This window comes from Gossypium hirsutum, chromosome A13, assembly GCF_007990345.1.
Source record: "Gossypium hirsutum isolate 1008001.06 chromosome A13, Gossypium_hirsutum_v2.1, whole genome shotgun sequence".
Taxonomy (NCBI): domain Eukaryota; kingdom Viridiplantae; phylum Streptophyta; class Magnoliopsida; order Malvales; family Malvaceae; genus Gossypium; species Gossypium hirsutum.
Genome location: NC_053436.1, coordinates 95,416,442 through 95,425,617, shown reverse-complemented (window position 1 = coordinate 95,425,617; position 9,176 = coordinate 95,416,442). Strand labels below are relative to the sequence as shown.

Here is a 9,176-nt window from a genome sequence, read left to right as displayed (position 1 = left end):
ATATTTAAGGAAATTATTTAATACACTATAGTGAAGTTTTCTAAGCAGGAGTGTATTATAATGTGTAGTAAATAAATAAATAAATATACACATCAAGCATTATGTTAGAATTTGGAAGAGAAAATATATTATTTTTTAATTTTAAAATTTTAAAAATTAAATTAAATTATTTGAAAAAGGATGGTAGAATATTTTTTTAAAGAAAAAGGAAAATTTCTTAAGTGAATTTTAATGACTCAAAATTTTTTTTTTTGAATAAAGAGACCGGGCTTTTATATATTGAGAAAATTAAAAAGAAAAACAAGACCCAAAACAATTAACATCTGGGCCTCACCTTTTATCAGAAGTAATGAGCCCGAACATTGAAAAACTAAAAGAACAGGAAACTTAAAAACACAACTTAAAATATCTGGAGAAAAAAACTAATTAGTAAACCCAGTCAAATCAAAGGACAGCCTCGCCAGTAATACCTCGACCGTCTCCTTCTATCAAATAGCCACACCGTTTCCAAGATAGCTTTTCAAAGATTTTCTAGATATCAGCTATCATAACTTCTTATTTCCTCATTTCAAAAACAAAATCAATCTGGTTCTCCTCTCCATCTACCTTCCGGATCTGTCTCGCTGTGACTCCTCTCTTCCCTCTTCAAGTATGATGCTTCCCTTTTCTCTAGTGCCCTTTTTGCTAGATTATTTGCTTGAATATTCTTCGATCTAGGAATAAATTGGAAAATAACGTCTTGAAAACTGGCTCTTTTGATCTGAATATCTCGAATGATCGCTCCAAGAACAGATTTGTCTTCTTTATTCGATTTACATTTCTTAATAACTGTCTTCGAGTCTCCCTTTATTATTACTGAAGATAAACCCATTAATGATGCTAACTTGATGGCTTCTAACCCTGCATGAGCTTCAGCTACGAATGAGGAGGAGATATTTTCATGGAGAGTCGTCTTTGAAGCTTGAAACACCCTCATCCGGTCCCGCACCACTATTCCGGAAGGCCGATCGAAAATTTCTCCCGTCAAAGGCTGTATCAAATAGTTACGTTGATCTCGATGTCTCTTCTGTTTGGCTATGGGTGTTTTCAGGAATAGAGGCAAGTTTTTTTATCTCTAATCCCCTCTAGTTCAGCTAGATAACTTCTGATTTTCTCAACTAGATCCCATACTGAAATGGATTTCCTTTCATGAACAAACTGGTTCATTGAGTTCCATATGAGCCACAATGCGCAACAAAAGATCCTACACTGTTCATTGGTACCTCTTACAAAAAACCAGGTAAGCCATTCATCGATACTTTGATCCATATTGGTTATACCCCAAGAGAGATTAAGGTTTGACCATATTTCTCTGATTGCAGGACACTGTCTAAAGACATGATCACTATCCTCTTCTCCAACTCCACAGCAAGGGCAGATGATGTTGTTAGCCACTCTCTTGTAACTTAGATTGATCAATGTAGAGATGTAATTCCAGTAGATCCTCCATATTGTAATTGTAATTTTTTATGGTAGCTGTATGTCCCATAGTTTTCTAAAGAAATCTTTAGATTCGGTCTGTAATAAATAACTATTAGGATCCATGCTAGCACATTGTAATAGTGTATAGGCACTCCGTACTGAGAAAACTCCCGAAGGTTCCTCTTTCCATACTTGGAAATCTTCATGCTTCGCTTCTGCCAAAGGGATCTGTAAAATCTTTTTGGCAGTTTCCGTATGAAAAGTACTGTTCACTAGCTCCCTTTTCCATGTTCTAGTTGAGCTACCGATTAGATCCAAGACTAATTGCAAACCACTATTTTCAACTCTATTTTGCCAACCAACTGCAGCACTCCCTGGAATCCAACAATCATTCTATATAGAAATCTCAGTCCCTCTGCCTACTCACTAACAAAGCCCATCTTGAAGGAGGCCCTTTGTTGCCCAGATGCTCCTCCAGGTAAGTGAAGGTAAGCTCCCCAGCTGTGCATTTAGAAAAGTTGAATGTAGGTAATATTTGGCTTTAAGAACTCTGGCTAATAATGAATCTGGACAACTAAATAGGCGCCAACCCTGCTTGGCTAATAACGAAATATTAAATTGGCAAAAATTTCAAAAATTCAAGCCCCCGTTACCTTTTAACAAACACATTTTTTCACGAGCACCAATGAATTCCCTTCTTCCCCCATCCCTTTTGCCACCAGAATTTAGCAATAATGTCTTCCATTTCATTACATAAAGATTTTGGTAACAAAAAGTAAGACATCGCATATGTAGAAATAGCTTGTAAAATAGCCTTAATAAAAACTTCTTTGCCACCTTGATACAGAAATCGAATACTCCAGTTATCAACAAGCTGTTTAAGTCGATCTTTCAAAACTTGAAAAGACTTTTTCTTTCTTCCTGTTATACTCTGCAGTCCTAAATACCGTTCTAGGTCAGTTGAACTTCTAACTCCAAGTTGATTCACACCAGTTGTCTATCTTCCTCTGGCGTATTTCAACTAAAAAAGACAGCTGATTTCTCAAAAATTACACATTAGCCCGATCCTCTTCTGTAATCCCGTAGAATCTCCTTAATAGCCCAGACCCCTTCTTGTTACTTCTCCGAACATAATACAGTCATCTGCAAAAAGTAGATGGGACACATGTGGGCTATTTTTACTAACCTTAACCCCTTTTAAGGACCCAACTCTTATTGCAAGCCTCATCAGGCATGATAGACCTTCTCCACAAATTAGGAATAAGAACGGGCTCAGTGGATCCCCTTGACGAAGTCCTCTAGTTGGGTAAAAAATTTCTCCATTAATTCCATTCACCACAGTCGAATAGGAAACAGTGGACATACATTTCATAATGGAATCAGTCCATTTTTTAGCAAATCCCATTCTTCTCATAATCTCCCCAACAAACTTCCATTCCATTCTATCATAAGCCTTACTCATGTCTAACTTGACTGCCATGTAACCCTTTTTCCCCAATCTCTTTTGTTTCAGCGAGTGTAGAATTTCATATGCTAGCAATATATTATCCGATTTAAGTCTTCCAGAATAAAAGCACTCTGCGCCTTGTCGATACATTTATCTATAACTCCCCTAAGTCTGTTTGCAATAACTTTTTCCAGTATTTTATAGATAACATTGCATAAGCTAATTGGTCGGAAATGTTTCATATTAGATGGGTTGGTGATTTTCGGAATAAGCACTATATACGTTAAATTGATAGAACTAACATCCATATCTCCATTCAATAAGTGTAAGCAAAAAGAAACAACATCATTCCCAATAATATGCCAACATCTTTGGTAAAAAAGGGCTGGAAATCCATCTTCCTCTAGTGCCTTTGTGGGTCCCATTTCGAAATGTGCCTCACGAACTTCCTCTCTAGTATATGGTGCTATTAGCTTCATATTATCTTCCTCTGATATTCATTGATTAATCCCTGAGAATAAATGTTCATTACCCATGGTATTTTCTGCTGTAAATAAATTCTATAAATAAGCTCGTACAATACCCTCTATTTCCTGAAAGTCTTCCGTTTCACCTCCACTTTCATTTTGTAGCTTATCAATCCGATTCATCTTCCGTCTCCGTGTAGCCTGACTATGAAAAAATGTTGTATTTCTATCATCGAATTTCAACCAATTCTTTGCTCCCAATAATATCCATCTTTTTCAATCTCAAAGTTCAGCTGAATCCTTGTATCAATCATCTCGGCCAGGTTTCTATCATCCCTTTCAGCTTCTATAATTCTGATAAGTTTTCAGTTAAGACTTGTTTTTTCCATTTCCTTTTTGTCTTTATCTGTCTTGCCCAAATTTTCAAGCCTTTTTTTAAAAAATCCAACTTTTCCAGTAAGTCATCAACTGCCATTCCCCATTATCATTTGACTTCATCATCAAAAGAAGCTTTCAATGTCCACCAGACTTCAAATTTAAAACAATTTCCTGTTCGCCTGTCATCTTCTCTTTTTGTGACGAGTAAAAAAGGACAATGGTCTGAAAAAGACTGAACCAGATGCTGAATTTTTTCTTGTGGAAACATTAACATCCAACTTTCATTAGCCACTCCCCTATCGAGACGTTCTTGGATGTTTGTCTCTGGTAAGTTTCCTCTCTCCCATGTAAACCACCTACTAGAAAACCCAACATCATGTAGCCAACACTCTTCTAATGATCTTCGAAAAGATTCCATCCATCTTATATCTCTAGGTAGACCTCCATTCTTTTAAAACCCGTACATAATTTCATTAAAATCACCACACACAATCCAAGGAATCTCATTATCATGATAAAGATTTTTCAAAGTAATCTATGAGTCTTTTCTATCATGGGCGTATGGGGTACCATAAAACCTTGTAAATCGCCATTTACCTTCAATTTCAGTATTTTCCACTAACATGTCAATATGTCTTTTAGAAAAACTCTGAAGTGCTATAGTAGTATCATTTCGCCATGCCAAGCACAATCCTCCTCTAGTACCGTCCGCATCAACCTCGATACCATTTACAAAACCACAGCTCCTTCAGACTCTCTCCATTTGAAACCTGCACAGTTTTGTCTCCATAAAGAAGACAACTTGGGGATTATAGATCTTCAGTGTATACCAAAGTCTTCTAACTGTCCGTGATCTCCCCAAACCACGGACATTCCAACTTAAGACTTTCATTTCGTTCGGTCGGCTTGCCTCCTATCAGCCACTGATAATAAGTGATTTTGATCCCCCATTCTCCTATTTCTTGACAAAATCTTGTTGACTTCTTCTTTTTCTGGTAAATCATCATTTTCTCCTCTAGACCTATTTTCCCCCTCCTCTCCTATTAAGGCAGTATCCTCTAGATCATGATCCATTGTAGTATGGGTCTGATCTAGTAGAAAATTTTTCTTCCATTTACCAAAACCTAATGATCCTTCTTCTAAATTGACTCAAAGAATTGGATCTACATTCTGCCTACGAAACTTTTTATTCTCCGCCCTTCATTGTCTGTTCCCTATATTGCCATTGCTATCTTCAATGCCACCCATTTTGCCATTATCAACTTCACGTAACCATATACTTGTCATAGCTAGGGCTCTCCGGGATTGGGCTCGTAGAGATAAATCCCAACCCATGTCAGCAACTTCTACCCCAAATGACATCTTTACTTCACAAAAAGAATCATTATGACCCAATCGTCCATAATAAAAGCCAAATAGTGATAAACGCTCATATTTGAAATTGACATATGAATGTATCCCATTAAATAGAATCTGTTTCTTTCTTTTTAAAGGACGCCTAACATCAATTTGAACTCTAACCCGCATGAAATTTCTATTCTCTTTCCCCAAGTTCAATCCTTCATATTTTAAAAAAAACTGATAAAATTCCTCATTTGTCTTGCCAAGTTCTCAGAGAATAGACCAATAGGGACATCATGGATTTGTACCCAAAAAGGTGTTATGACTAAAGGGACTTGTAATGGATCCTCCCCCCATTGTAGTTTATAGAGAAGCAGCAGATGGTTATTAAAAATCCAAGGGGAGCCTTTAAGAACCCGCTCCAGATCCATAATGTAGAAAAATTGGAACAAATATCTTTTTGCCCACAGATCTCGGATCTGAACTCCCCGAACCAGATGCTACAAATTCGCCAGAGTACTCTTCATTGCTGGAAAGTGGATGATACTGGCTGTCAAAAAGCAACCCACTAATTGAAAACTCTCACCCATTCCATCACTGTGCAGATCTGGTTGTATTTGAAAAGCTTCATCTTCTTCTTCATTTATTGAAAGTTGAGCCATCTCATTTTCCATTCTTGTAGGTGCAGATCTCAATCATGCAAGGGGTGGACTCACAAAAAAGCAAAAAAACCAACAGAGAACACAAAAAAAATTGAACACAAAATAGTGAAAACCCTAAAACTTCTTGCCAGAGGCGGCAGACAATGGTTTGCTAGGGTAGCAGACTTTTTTTTAATTTATAACTTAAATCTCTCGTTTTAAGTTGGCAAAAAATCATAACGTCAATATAATTTTTTTAATAAATTTAGTCTTCTTCTTCTTCTTTTTATAGCTTTTATTGGAAAATATTTCAAAATTTTCATTTAAAATTTACCTATGAAGTGCGTTTTCTAAAGTTCTCAAAATTTTATTTCATTTAATATACATGTCTTACTATAAAATTCTTGAGGTTAAAAGGATGATGTAGGTAAAAGTGACGGTTCACACAGTGGCGTATGGAGAGCCATAAGTAAAATATGATAGATCCTAAGGACTAGTTTTAAAAAGGAAGAAGAAGTTGGTGAGAGATTTGGAGAGGAAGGAGAGACCCCTCCTTAAGTCAAAGCGAGGTATTTATAGGTGTGTGTCTTGGGACGTTGCGACATGTACGATACATGTCCTATCACAGTCAGTCACTGTAGAGACATAGTAGAACTTAGGTGAGATCCACGTGTCATGAAAAACAGGGCTCAACACCTGTCTTTGGAAAGATAGTTTTGAGGGGTGTAGATATCTTGCATGTATGCTTCATGGTTTTCATGCATTGGCGAGGTGTTGCCTCTGGTGAGGTTGAGATAATATTGCATGGCAAATTCTTAGCAACGAGACTGGGTGGTAAGTGAGGTACTTATAAAAAAATAAATAAATAAATAAATTTTATAATGTCATTTCTTTAATTTAATATATATTTTGAGTTAGTATTTTGTACATTGGTGATAAACCATAATATATACATATTTTTACCCCATGTTTAACATATTTATGGATGATTTTTCCTTAGTTTCATTGAATTTGATGCTCTTAATCCTTTAAATTTATGTTTTATACTTAGATAAGCATAGGAAAGTAAAAACAGCATGAAACGGGCCAAAAAAGGACAAATTGGGCCTAATTCAATGTTTCACACGACCTAAGTGTTGTAGGCCAATTTTAGCCCATTTACATCAAAACCCAATTTAGCCTTACCTAACCCACCAAAATTAAACCCAAAACCCAAAATCTTAACTACCCAAAGCCCAATTCAAAATAAAAAAACCTAGCCCACAACTTAAACTTTTCTCAACTAGCCACACCTTTTCCACCACCAACTCCACTAGCCACACCTTTTCCACCACCAACTCCACTAGCCACTCCTTTTCCACCACCAACTCCACTAGCCACACCTTCTCCACCACCAAATCCACTAGCCACACTTGCTCCATTACCTACTCCACTAACCACACTTGCTCCACCACCACTTGTACCTACAAATAAAGATATAAACAATAAAAAAATATTTTGTAAATGGCTATATAAGCCTTCTCATATTTTGTATATAGGGGGGGATTTTTTTTTGGAGAGTTTTTGGGAGAGAAAGTTATTGTAAAGGATTTTTGGAGAGGTTTCTTTTTAAAGTAATTAAGGAGAAGAGTTATTGTGAAGGCTAGTTTTTGGAGAAGCTAGTTTTTTTGAAGATTAATCAAAGATCAAAGCAAAAGAGGTTTCTTTGTCTATTCTCATTTTAAGTTCTTTGTTTACTTATTGTTTTCCTTTCATTCTTATTTTGTTTCTTTTATACGAAAGTAAAAAAAAATAAAAGGAGGAAGCTTACCCATTTTTACCGAAAAAGTTTTTTTGAGGTCCGGCTGCCGTGTACGGTGGCGCTGGCGGCGGTCCGGCAACCGGACGATGGCCGACCTTGTGGCCGAAAATCATCCACCCTCTCCCTCTCTCTCCTTTTTTGTTATTATTATATTTCTTAATATTATATTATATATATTCTTTTAATATATTAGGTATATTTTAAATTCTATATTACATATATATATTTTATACTATTTTATGTATATATCTTTAATATTATATTATTTATATATATATATTTTTACATGTTATCTTATGTATATATCTTAACTATATTATGTATGTATTTTTAACACTATATTATGTACATATTTTTAATATTATCACGTATTTATTTTTTTATATATGTACATATTGATGTAATATTATTAATAGTATTGATTTTTAAACATCATTATTATTTCTAATATATATTATGTACATTTTTTTATTTCTATTTCATTTTTTATTTGTCAATATTAATTATTATTCTAATATTTTGATATTTTGATATTTTGATATTTTAATATTTTATATTTTATATATTTTATTATTCACATCATTATTCGCATTTTTTTGACAATAATATTCTTGGATTTTTTTTACTATCATTTTAAAAACTTTTTACATTTTAATTTTAAGAATAAGGCAATGTACCGATTTTAACATTAAGTCATCGATTTCATCGCTATGTTGGGTGAAATTAATCGGCTCGTGTTAAAAACGGGACGTCCTTCTAAAAAACAAAAAAACTTGCGACTTCTCATTTCTTTCAATCGGATCACACTTAAATGTCAAATTGAATTCGTATTTTTGAAAATCAAGACAACATGTGTTTAATAAGATACCAATTTTGGGCGTCGCGAGGGTGCTAATACCTTCCTCGCGCGTAACCGACTCCCGAACCCTAAATTTTCTCTGGATTTTAACGTAGACCTAAACTTAGCCTTTTATTTGTTTTAATAAGAGATCTAATAGGTGTCCGATCACACCTAGGAAAAAGGATCGGTGGCGACTCCCTGTTTATTTCAAAAATCAAACGTTAAATTTCAAACTTTTTTTCAATAAATCGCCACAATTAGCGACCAAGCTAAGCTAAAATTTTTACGTCGCTACAACTGGCGACTCCACTGGGGACCAAACTTGCGAGTCGAGTCGATTTAAACTTGCGTTGTCAAAATTTTCAAAGTTCCTTGTTCAAATTAACATTTAGTCATCCTCAAATTTTTTGTTTTCAAAAAAATCATGCATTTGCATCGTGTTGTATATATTCTAACTTGTTTTATCCGGTTGTTTTTCAACTTTAAATTTTTGTGATTTTAATTTTGGTTTAGTTTTTTAAGTAAAACGTAAAGGTTTATGAGTTTTTCCCCACACACCGTGCACTTGCATTTTCACATAACATGAGCTCTCTACCCGGGCTCCGTCCGTTTAAGTGAAAGTAAACGCTACGCCTTCGTGAGTTAACTCGTCCCTCCGCACAGGCTAGTGAATACTTTCGGGTTACATATGACTTATGCTTTCGTGAGTTAACTTGTCCCTCCGCATAGGCATAAGTAAATGTAATCCCTCGAATTGAACTCGTGAGCCTGTGATGGGTTATGACCGAGGCTTCGTGCT

The 9,176-nt window shown here is 35.3% G+C and overlaps 1 long non-coding RNA gene across 1 annotated transcript; it reads left to right on the top strand.

Moving 5' to 3' along the window:
• Positions 1-407: 407 nt before the first annotated feature.
• LOC107895187 (uncharacterized) lies at positions 408-1,736 on the top strand. The gene is made up of 3 exons (XR_001683441.2): positions 408-649; positions 916-1,279; positions 1,362-1,736. It is a non-coding gene; the product is annotated as an uncharacterized lncRNA (long non-coding RNA).
• The last annotated feature ends 7,440 nt before the right edge of the window (positions 1,737-9,176 follow it).